Below are 12,835 nucleotides of genomic sequence, written 5' to 3'. Positions count from 1 at the left end.
ATCTTCTAAAAAATCTATAATGTGAAAGCATCTATTAGGATATACTAAATTTGGATTTGGGTGTGAAAAACGAATATATGTTTAATAGAATCGTATCTTTGAGCTTTTAGGGCATACCAAATATATGTATGATTTACGTATTAACTTATCTTAAATTTGATAAGCATGACTTACATGAATAAAGTATGAAATATGACAATCAAATTATTAAAATATTAATCATATAACAAATTAAGAAAAAGACGGTTAATTTTTTGATCCTGTTAATAAAATTGAAAAGTGATGCGACTATAGTGTGTAAAAGAATACATAAAAATAGAATGTATGTCATACATCCGTAATATATGGAATAATTATCATAAGAGAGCTTAGCAAAAAAAGTTATCATAGGAAATTTTTATACTTCATAAACAAAGTTTTACTCTTTTCTGACTGTATTCTTGAGATGCCACATGTCGAGTTCTTATAAGTGAGTTAAAGGTAAGTGATTAAAGCTTAGTTTAGAAATGTTTCTTAAAAATATTTTTTTTGAAAAAAAAACACTTTTGGAAGAAACTAAAATTTTTAGCTTGTTTAGGAATGTTTTTACCTTTATTAAAATTAATATTAAATTGGTCCTAAATAGTATTGTAATTATAAGACTAAGTAGGGTATTGATCATTTTTTTAACCAACTTGAATAGGAGATAATAGTTGTATTAAAAAATGACAATTAATAAATGGAGCCCTCATGTTGAGGGGCAGAAGAATGTTTCCGATGGATGTGGCTGGGGAGCTTTTCATGTACATATATATCGTATATTTACGTTCTACAAGTTCAAATCACTCTGCTCAGCAGCCGAAAGTAAATTTTACTCAATTAAGTTCAAGAATCATGAAACTCTGAACTAACAAAGCTACAACCAAGCTCAAAGTATTCATTAGGGTTCATATGATTCAAATTAGGTTTTTGTTTTTAAGAAAAGCTTTTCTTTTATCACTTTTTCTTCCTCTTACATACATAAATGGTGAATACACCCAACTTAGGTTTTGATTTGCTTGATCTTCATTTCCTAACAAGGAGGTAATGCTGATATGCTTGTTTTTGGTATGACAAAGATATCTTCAATGTACGTTTTATGAAATAAAAAAATCATTATTTGAGGGTTGATGTTATCTTTCCCAATAATAATTTTTTAAAAATTCAAATATAAGTGTAAATTATCACCCCACTCTCCACTTTGATCATCATCCCATAAGCTACTGTAATCTCATTATATATCTCAGGTCTGAGGTCACCTATGTACCCTAAAACGGGGAAAAAAACACAGCAGATGAGAGAGAGAGAGAGATCTCAGATACCCTTAATATTTATCTGACATATCAGGGATGACACACACAGAAAAAAAAAACATATACATATACGTATATATATACAAGTAATAATGCACAAAAAATCAAACAAGCTTTTGAACAAAAAAACAATCGAACAAATCAAAAGGCTTTTCAGTTTTGTTCAATGCACTGAGTTAAGCACCCAACTGGAAATCATCCTTTGCTTTTCCTCCTGAGACCCAAACAGACCCTAAGCAAAATTATATGAAAAACCCTCGGGATACTGATAATTAACAGTAAACATCTAAACACGATTATAACATAAAAAAGAAAAACCAATAACACGACATGAAACACAAACCCCCGGGTTACCGTTAGGGGGGAAATAAATCATCCAGGTGTAGGAAAGCTTACCTAGCTAGGGACCAAAAACAGCTTTGGGGCCACCCTAGACAAAAACGGGCAGCTATCTCACCTACTTCTTTTATCGATATTTCTCTATCAGAGAATGAAGTTTGATACATTTCTTTAAAGAACATAGCTTTTATGTGGGGGGCTAATTTCCCAAGAACAATCTTTAAATGGAACGTAAACAAGTATCAATGAACCACTCTCTTAGTCACTTAGTTTTTCTTCATGCATGAATGATAGCTGACATAAGAAAAGAAAAAAAAAAGCTCTGGGGGAAAGAGTTCAAAAACTAATACCATTTCTAGGTATTTTTTATACTTAAGGAAATACGAGAGCTGCATGGAATCTTGTCAACATTAAGAAGAATAAGACCAAATTCCAACATGGAAAACAGATGGAAAAGAAAGCAACACCTCAGATAGATAGAGAGAGAAAAAAGAGTGAAAGAGCTCATACTCTTCCAATAAAGTAACTAAGAACTTCAAAATTATTCTTCCATTTGAGAAACATGTTTCATATTTTGGCTCCCAAGATGATGTTTTCACTATGTATTTTCAAATAAATTGCTTATATGTTCTTTGGGACTTTGAAGTTGCACTAAGATCAAGAAGCAAAAAGGAATAAGCTCAAGCTTAAAGAGAGATAGGCAACAAAATATTAGGTCTATTAACAAGTTTTAAGTTGAAATTCTTCATATAACCTATGCCTATAGTAAGATTACTATATCTCTGATTCATAAGAAGAAATGCAGGTTCACATCCACACGTTTTCGGTTGCATCATGTTTATCGCAATTATGAATAACAAAGACAAGAACAACCAAAACCACAAACTAATGATATTAATGTCGTGTTTATCGCAATTGTGAATTATGATCTCTTAATTTCTCTCTGATTTTGCAAATCTGCCAGGGATTTGAAAGAAATCCCCACTTTCAGAAAAAGGCCCTAGCTAAAGCTACATGAATAAAGTAGAATTAAATTCCAAAATTATTAGTATAAGAGAGGAAAAAAAAGCTGAGAATCCCAAGAACAAATATAAAACCAAACAGATCTTATAACAAAATTGGGGTACTAACAAAAATTGAGATACAGCCATATGTTAAAAGCAATCAAACAGTGGAAACCGTATGGAATGTTCACAGATGATACCTAAGAAGGCTCAATCACCAAAGCAGGATCTTGAAATCATCGAAAACAGCATCATTTCCAGTGCAAAAGTTTCAAGAAACTGCTGCAAAAAAAAAAAAACGAAAAAAAAGGCTAACGCAAAATTAGATAAATCCAAATAAGCTTGAGAGGTTTAGATTTCAGATACGACGAACCTTTTCTAGAGATTGAGAGAAAACAGTAATGGCGGTGAACCAAAAAAGGAGAGAGAGAAAGGAGTGGGAATTAGGGTTTCATCTTAGAGAAATTAGGGTTTGTTTTTTTTGGGGGTGCAAGCAGCAACAGGTGAAACTGCCACATGATCTGATTTTTCCTCGATAAAACAGAGGGAAATTAAGATCATGCTGGCAGCTTCATCTGATGATGGAGCACCATAAGAGAATAACGTAAACTCTCCTTTAAGCTTCAACAAAAAAAAAAAAAACCACCATGAAACCATGACTATACTCAAACTAAGAGCCTATAATAGAACTGCTAGACTCCATGTTGAGAAAAGAGGATAAAGAGGGGGTTTATATAGAAGGATGAGGAGAGGGTTGTGAGGGACTAAATAATACTTTAATTTTATTTTGATAATCCAACAATTTTGAATAAAATACAAGAAAATAATTAAAACACAATAGATTGATTTCACGTGTTAATCTAATAATGACAAAAAAAACCTAAAAATCAAAATTTAAAAATAAAAATTAGTATAAGGATATTTATCTCCTTTAGGTTTTATAATTAAAAAAAGTAAATAGCTTATAGTATCATCTTAAAATAAATTTAGATAAGTGATTAAATTTAAAGATGAATTTAAAATTCTTTTGAATTTAATCCTTGATGCTGATGTTAGATATTTTGTATACTTTTTTCTTCTCACACAACATGGTTTCTCTAAAAGAAAATTTTAGTTATACTTTTTAAGTTAATAAAATTATATAAAAAATTCCAAAACAAGGTTATAAAATTAAGAGTTATCATATATGATAGGTATGCTCAATGTATTAAGTTTTTCGTATTTGAGTTTTATGAATAGAGAAATAATTTTAAAAAGAATTAAACTCTTAAAATGAGATTCAATCTAATTCAATTCAATTTCGAATATGATAACGTAAACCCAAAAAATATTTAGAAAAGAAATAACAATAATAAAAACAAAACAAAAGATGTAAGAAAGGAAGAGTACTGGTCCCCCCACAGAAGTGAAGCAAATTGAATATTGTCACGCCATGCAGTGATGGCAGAGAGAGGGTTTAATAGTGAGTGTGTGTGTGTGTTTTGTATATACATTTGTTATAAGAAAGAGCATTAAATAAGATTTTTTAGGGTTGAGGCAGTGGCAGTCACAGTGGGGGACCTAATTTTAACCTCTTTCTCTTTGCTGGTTTTTTTTTTTTTTTCTTTGTAGCTGTGAGAAGGAAGGATCAGCCAAAAAAGAGATAGTAACCGTTACTAGTAGTATAAATGGGGACCAGAAAAGATAATAATAAATTTTGCATGGTTTTATTCGAAAAAGCTATGGAAAGAGGAAAGAGCATCTCTTTTTACTATCACCCAAAAAATTTATGTGTAACTTTCATCACCGATGAAACATGACATTAAATTTAGGGATCTAATTAAAATTTTTAATTTTTAATGAGAATTTTCAAAAATAGAGTTTAATTAAATTTTTTTTAAAAATTTAGAGAATTTTATTAAAAATTTCAAATCTTTTTAGGGTTTAAGTAGATTTTTCAAAAATTTTGAAAAGCTTAGTCACAAATTTTCAAATTTCTTGACCCCTTATGCCTCCTCTTACATTTCGCTCTGCAAGGTTTGCTTTGTTAAAGGAACGTCTGATCCGATTTAGACTTAGTTTAGATGGACGGTGTATTTATCTATTGTTAGTGTAAAAATAATAGTGGTGGTGAGATTAGATACTATAACGATATTTTAACGTGAAATAAAAAATAAACTAAACGCATCGCACCGCACCACACCTGACCACATCAAACCGTCCATCCAAACCCTATCTTAGTTTTAAATTCAATTGAAATCTAATATAGTTATCGGATTTTCGACCCTTTGCTTCTTCAATAATATGTTTATTTATAGATGAAAAGAAAAAAAAATTAGGGTAGAGCAAAATTTTAAAGATTCCTCTAATTATATATGTGTGGAAATTTGTGTAGTTGTGTTTCATTAATTTTACTTTGTACTTACATGAAAGTGCATTTAATAAAATTTCTGTATAAGCATCTTCCTTTTATTGGCAGATGATAGCTTTATTTTATTGCAAAACTTTCTATTTGTTATATAGTAGCCAAATTTTATCTTATTGGTGCCAGCTGCAAATTTCATTTTCATTTTCATTTTAAATTTTTAAACAATTTTATTTAGACCATCTTCTTGTGAAAATTTAACTTAGATTTAGATTTGCCTGTTAAGTCTTAACTCGATTGGTATGAATATTGTTGTCAATACTGAGAATGATGTGGGTTTAAATGTGCTAAAACACATTATTCTCCTATATATAAATTATTTTTATTGAATTATGTTCTTATCTTTTAATTATCTCACATAATAGGTAATAAATAAATAGTTGATTTTTTTTTATAGTTAGGAAGAATGTAATTGCTTGGGACTCTCATGCCTACAACATAATACTCTTATCACTTGAACTAAAAGATTATTGACAAATATTTAATGTTTTTATTAAAATGTAATTAAGAGGCATAATTTGAATGGAAACGATACGCTGTGCCTACTTGTTTTATACAATAATTTCTTTTTATTTTAATATAATTTTGTATATTTTGGATCCGAGACTTAAGTTTATATTTTATATATACTTTTACTCAAAGAAGTGTTATTATACCTAATTCATTAATAGGTTAAATGCTCACATAAGTCTAAATTTGTAAATTAATTTTCATAATGTAATGGATTATTAATAGGTTAAATAATTACGTTAAAATTTTAAAATATCAAATAAAAGTTTAAATCTTTTGAAGTTGCTCAAATAAGGGTTAAAACTTTTAAAATTATTAAATAAGGGCATAATATTTTTAAATGCATTCAGATAATGGCTTCTCAAATGTTGTGTATCAAGTTTTAAATTAGTTTTATTTTCTTTTCAAGTAATATATGATTTAACTTCCGTGTGTTTTACTCTAGACGCATTAGCATTCACTTAATTTCTGTCACAAACTTAAATGAAATATGTAAAAACCCTTATTTAAAAAGATTTGACCTTTATTTAACCATTTTAAAATGTTTGACCCTAATTTAAAATTTTAACCTTATTAATATACTGTTGAAATAATTACAGATTAAAATTATCATAAAAATATAATTATATACATTTATAATCATTTGCATAGTTTTATAGATATGATATAACGAATATGGTAATGCATATATATATAATGGTAATTGCATATTTTATTACAATTTCATTTGGAACTTGACCGGTTGGGTATACTAATTCGAATAAAAGGTTGAATCGGTTTATGAGCGGAGGTTGAATCAATTTTATAATTAATTTTGATAATATTTTATTATTTTAATTAATTGTTATTAGATTAATTATAAATTATAAAACCAAAAATTTATAATTTTATTAATTCCATCACTAACCTGATTTTTAAAATATTAAATGCCATTATCCCATATAATATTTACAAGTTACAGAAATACACCTAATTGATAATTTATACTATAAGTATATTGTTTTTAGTATATTATACTTAATTCAAGTTTGGGCTGGGCGAATTTAAGGGTAGTTGGCCTCCCACAAAAGAAAAATTGTCAGTTCAATTCTCATAAATAATAAAATTATAAATTAATATATAGTAAAATTATATTTTAGCCTCTAAAATATGAAAAGAATTCCTTTAATCCCTTAAAATGATGAAATTATAAATTAATAAATGATAAAATTATGTTTTAACCTCTCAAAAATTTATAATTAGATTTTGGTCCCTAAATTTTTTATAAATTCACCCCTAAATTTGGGTATTTTAAAATATAAAATTGTGTAATATTTTCGATTTTAAAAGTTAAACAATTTATTTCAATAACTTATCATAATTAAGTTGAATCGAGTGGAATTCCATTCGAATCGAAAGATTGATTTGTTAATTTAAGAAGGTGTAGGATGAAAAAGACACTTTCCTACCTATGAAAATGAAGCTTAAGAAGCTAAGAAGAGAAAATTAGTTAATGGTTTAGAAAATTCATAGGCTTTTATTTATGTGCACTAGGTCTATAGGGTGAGTGATGATGGAACCAATATCTGAATATATTTTTCTCAGCATATACAGTAAGGTATTATTAAGTAAAAGAAATGAGATATTTTAATATAAGCACTATGGGTTATAATGTTTATGATTAATTAACAAAATGTTTGGTGTTCTATAAACCCCAATGAGATTTGCCTAACCTTTTAGAGATTTTGTGTGTGTTTGATTCCTATATTGGAATATCCTTTCCTTATAAATAAAAATTATTATTAAGGATAATATAACATTTATCTCTTGAAATTGGTAATTTTATTAATTTAGTCTTTAAACTTTTTTTTTGCTGAGTTTGACAAAATTTTCAATTTTAGTTATTGTGATGATGTCGCACTTGTTACCACCTTTTTTTTTGAAAATTTATAATTTTTAAACAATGACATGATATAATATTAAAGTGCTGCATTATCATATGGATTAAAAATTAAGAAAAGTTATCAAATTCAATAACTAGATATTATTTTATCATTTATCATAATCACTATATGTTCTCTCCAGTAAAACTAAATTCAAGGATGATTTCGAAGGGAGGAAGGGCCTTTGGACCCCTCAAATGAAAAATTATTATTTAAGTCCTCTAAAAAAATATTAAATTAAAAGATAATTTATGATAAAATTACACGTTGACTCAAAAAATAAGAATTAAGATCTTAGGACTTAAATTATGTAAAATTAAAGTGGGCCAATTAAGACTTTACAGTTAAGAAGCCCTATAATTATCATAATGTAGGGCTAGGGTTAGTAGGGTTGATGGGTAATATTCTCCCCCAACCACTCTTAACGCACCTATGTGACTATTATCAACACAAATCTTTTTCAGCAACTAAAGTTTCAACTATCATTAGTAAATTATGAAATAAGAGTTATTATAAGTAGTTTATAAATTTATATTGGGTAAATTGCACCTAAGGCCACTAAAAGTATTAGTAAGTTTGTGTTTTAGTCACTCAACTTCAAAAAGTTACAAAATGGTGACCAAATTATTCAAAAATTTTCATTTAAGTCACCAGGCTGTTAAAATTGTTGTTGTATGATCTTCTCTATTAGCACCGTCTACACCAATCAAAAGCTCTCATTACCCTTCTCTTCCACAGTTCAGTTTTTCTTATAAAACAACTTTGAACATCACGAATCTGAGAATCAAAATCCAAACGACTTTCTTTTCCAATCTCTGACACTGGCAGCTGGATCGACTTGGATCTAAGATATGTTCTTTTATTCACCGATAAGTGTTGATTCATCGTACTGATCGTCAAATCATTGCTTGGAATTCACTAGCCAGACTTTGAAAAAAAAACTTAACAATCAAATAACTTAAATAAAAACTTTCGAATAGTTACAAGACCATTTTGTAACTTTTTGAAGTTAAGTGACCAAAACATAAACTTACTAATAGTTTAATGACATGGGTGTAGTTTACCCATTTATTAATAACAAATAATACGTTAATATTTTGTTAGAATTTCTTATAAGCAACTATAAAAATAAACAATTAAATTTATTAATTAGTGGCATCGCATAATAACATTGAATTGTATGAGTTTATCGTTATAACACATTAAATATAAATTCATAAAAAGTATCATTATAATTAGTAAAAAAATCATGTATAAAAGAAAATTTGGCCTAAAACTAGGATAAATAAAATTTTCATTATTTTTATAAATTAAACTGTATATAATGGTTCGAAAAAATAATCTTTTAAGATGGCTCTTTATAATTATTTGCATTAAGTTCAGGATTTTATTATAATATGAAATTGTGTTATTAAGTTTGTGAACCATACTATATGATCAATAATGAAGTTTATTTAATCACAAGAGTTAAGTGAGATGGTAAATGTCTTTCCTACCTTAACCAGTGATTGAGGGTTTGATCCTCGCCTTAGGTATGGAGCAACTTTAAAACTCGTGGCTAGCATCTATCCTTTAATGGGCCTACAAAATGCAGATGATTAGTCACTCGGCTCGCTTCGATTAAATACCTTGAGAAATAAAATAAAAAATTTCAATATCTGACATTGATTGTTGGATTGACTTAAATTTCTTACCAACAAAGATAATTACATGATCCCAAATAAATACGAGGAGGAAAAATTATTTACCCTCTTTCAAAATAATAATAATATTTTAATCTCTATACTATTAAAAAGACAAAAAATGTACTTATAAATTCACAATTGAATGAATTTTAAAATATTGACATTTTAAAGAAAGAGTTATATAGTATTATAAAACTATAAAATAATCTAAAATTCATTAGCATAAAAATTAGAAAAAAAATCGTTAAAAGTTCTTTAAAATTTACTATTCTTTTTTTTTCCAAATTTTAGAAAATCTGAAAAAGGAAAAATAATATTATAAATCTAAGAAATTATAAAAGAAATTAAAAAATGGAAAAATCTATAAAAATAACGATTTTACTCCGAAATTATAAATATTTTATATTTTAATATTTCCTTGCAACAATATATTTTATAAAAGTTTGTACACATCTCTTAAGAAAAGATGAAATCATTTTTGGTTAAAATCATTTGAGATTTTGTGACCTTTTTAGGTCATTATAAATTAAGTTCATTTTGAATTACTTATTTAAGTTATTTAATGTTCAAATTAATAAAATTAAACTGATTCAGATTATATACCTTTTTTACCATTATTGTCGAATTAATTAATTTAACCGAAAAAAAAAAAGTTCATGTAATAATTCCCATTCCTAGTCCAAATGCCATCAAGTCCCAAGCCATACGCATAGTTGGGGGGTATAACGACTGATAAATTTTCACTTTTTAATGAAATAATTGCTTAGTATAACCTTTACTTAATATACTTGTGTTGAGGGGAGGAAACATTGTCCCACAACTTTATTTCCTCTTCACTTGGGACTAGAAATTATGGAACACACATCGCATGCAATATTTTTTTGAATTTGGGTATTAATTGCCTAAAGTGGATGATTTTGGGGACCACTGGGCCACAAAATCTTTAATCAGCAGCAGCCAACTCTTAGTAGCTGCTACCAATTGTTACTAGAATGAAATTGAAAATGCCTTATATGTGGTGGTCCAACTGCTGCAACTAGGCGTGCTTTTAATTTTATTTTTGGTTAGGTTTTTTTTCACCTTATAGTCCACCCTTCATTCTCAACTTTTCATTTTCTAACATGTAATTCCAAATATTATAATAGAATTCGCGTATTTTTAGATTAGATAAAAAAAATAGTGTTAGGAGATCTTTGTTCTTAATTTAAGAGTTTAACTCAACTCGACTTTGAATTTAATCGAAGTTTAATGTGACTATTATTGAAAGATTTCAAACTAAAATATATATGACATAATGTTAGATGTAGCTTCTAACGTTTACTTCTTTTGTCATATTGACTTTGAATTTTTTGAATATTTATTTAGTATATTAGTGATGAAAGTTTTTAAGTTTACAAGTAGAATTGAATTTTTGTTTAAAAATAATTAAATAGGCCCATTTGTGTTGTTAAAATTTACCCTTCTTTTTTTAAGACCACTTTGTCCTTTACTTCAAATGTTTAACAACACTGTTATAATAGCCTGCATGACAATAAACATGTTTTTCGTTGTCGAGAACAATAATTTAAAAGCTGTTGAAGAATTTGCTTAGCTGGAACAATTTAATAGTTTTATTTTATACTTAATGAAAATTATTTCTTTTCAAGTTAATAATTATCCATTTGGAGGATTCAACTCAAAATACAAAATATTTTATATTTATTTGATCATGAGAGATAAATCTAATAAACTACAGCTCTATGATTTATCTTTTATAGTTATATTTAAAACACAGGCCTATCAACAACCTTTTCCTTTAATAGGTAAAACTTTTAGGCCAACTGTAGCTGTCACACATTGATAGCCTTTTCTTTTATTTATGGTTTTAAAATGAATAAGATTCCTAGGTGAATTGGTTAGTAACAAGGGATATTTATTCCTATCAATTAAAATTCTATTAAAAAAGCTTGGTTATTTAGAATTGTTAAGCATCTATTCCCTGCTCAGCAAAGTCACGAGGAGAGGGGAAGAGTATATTAACAAATAGGGCAAATTATAATGCCGAAAGAGTCGAATGATGCCAGAAGATGTGTTAAAATACGCGTGCAATTGAGAGATTTCATTTCACAAAGAGAGAAAAATTTGGGGTTTTGCCCTTTGCTGGCCTGACTGGTATATAGCCTTGGATCTACTTAATTAAGTATATTAAGTGGGGTTGGAGAGAGTAAAGTGGTCCCTAAGGACAGTTATTACTTATGGAAAACATATAAAATATTTAATTGTTTCGATTGAGTATTAATTCAGTTGGTATTAAAGTTGTTTTAGATTTTTCAAAGTTGTAACAATTAATGAGATAGATGTTGGCCACTTGTTTTAAAGTTACTCCATACCTAAGGCGAGGATCAAACCCTCAACCTTTGGTTAAGGTAGGAGAGACCCTTACCATCTCACTTAACTTCCGTGGTTTCAAAGTTATAACTTTGTAATGTCTTTTTTTGAGATATTATAATTAGTTGAGGTTTGGAACTTTACCAGAAACTAAGAATGAAGTCTCACGGTAAATCAGTTTTATACGTTTGATCAAAGAGCAAATTTATGCTTTTTGTTAAAAAATTTAGGCCAAACTATGCAAGTGGTCACCCAACTATGTCCACATTCCTGTTTAGATAACCCAACTTTAAAATTTTTTTAATTTAAGTATTAATGTTGAAACTCGTTCCTGTTTTGGTCACATTTGATAACAAAAGGCCTTTTCTCTAATTAGTATAATAACATATTTAGTCATCAATGCTTACATATTCTATCAATTTGATCCTAATTCTAAATAATTCACGTTTACAAATTCTATCAATTTTATCCTCGAACTTCTTAATTAAAGCTTTCAACTTTGAAAATGAAGCAATCCGCATTTATAAATTTGTTGTAAAAACAAAACTTCTCTCACATATAAATTAATAATATAATTTAAATTACTCTTAAAGTTCCTCTAATTTAAAATCAATTTTATATATTAATAAAAATATCAATAATATAATTTAAATTATTCTTAAAATGCGTCTAATTTTTTCAAAATTATTATTAATTAAGATAATAAACTATTTTTACATATTTTTAATCTTTCATGAGTGTGTTTAAAACGGAAGAATGAAAATTTTATATGTATATTTAAAGAAAGAAAATGAGCAGAAAAAAATCCATGCCATGAACAAATTGGCAAAACCACTACAAATTTGCTAAATATAAGTACATTACTGATTGGTAATGGAGAGAAGTTTTTTTTGTAAGGGTTTTACAAATTTATAGATGTGAAATGTCTCTGTTTCAACAGTTAAAAGTTTCAGTACTTAGGAACTTTAAGGATCAAATTAATAAAATTTACAAATAGAAAGAGTTAAATTTATTGAATTATTTAGAATTAAGATAAATTGATAGAATATATAAATATTGAGGACTAAATATATTATTATTGAAGTTAGAAATATCTCTTGCAAAATCTCACAAACACATCAAACATATCCACCGTAATACGTTTATAAAAGATAGAAGACAAAAACATAAGAGCGCAATGAAAGTGAGAGAAGGGTATGAAAAAGCAACTGCAAGCCTCATTACTCAGTCTACATCTTTGGAAAGGAGAAGGGGAAGGGGTGGTGGTGGTATC

At 27.7% G+C, this 12,835-nt stretch overlaps 1 long non-coding RNA gene across 2 annotated transcripts; it reads right to left on the bottom strand.

Moving 5' to 3' along the window:
* Nucleotides 1-1,313: 1,313 nt before the first annotated feature.
* On the bottom strand, nucleotides 1,314-3,372 carry LOC105800554 (uncharacterized). 2 transcript variants are annotated; one of them, XR_001135829.2, is made up of 2 exons: nucleotides 3,048-3,372; nucleotides 1,314-2,956 (listed from the first exon to the last, which is right to left on the bottom strand). It is a non-coding gene; the product is annotated as an uncharacterized LOC105800554 (long non-coding RNA). The 2 variants fall into 2 exon arrangements; XR_001135830.2 differs by having other exon boundaries at nucleotides 1,314-2,953.
* Between the last annotated feature and the right edge of the window lie 9,463 nt (nucleotides 3,373-12,835).

This window comes from Gossypium raimondii, chromosome 9 (genome assembly GCF_025698545.1).
Source record: "Gossypium raimondii isolate GPD5lz chromosome 9, ASM2569854v1, whole genome shotgun sequence".
Classification (NCBI taxonomy): Eukaryota; Viridiplantae; Streptophyta; class Magnoliopsida; order Malvales; family Malvaceae; genus Gossypium; species Gossypium raimondii.
The sequence above is the reverse complement of the archived record's forward strand: the minus strand, read 5'-3'. Positions and strand labels throughout refer to the sequence as shown.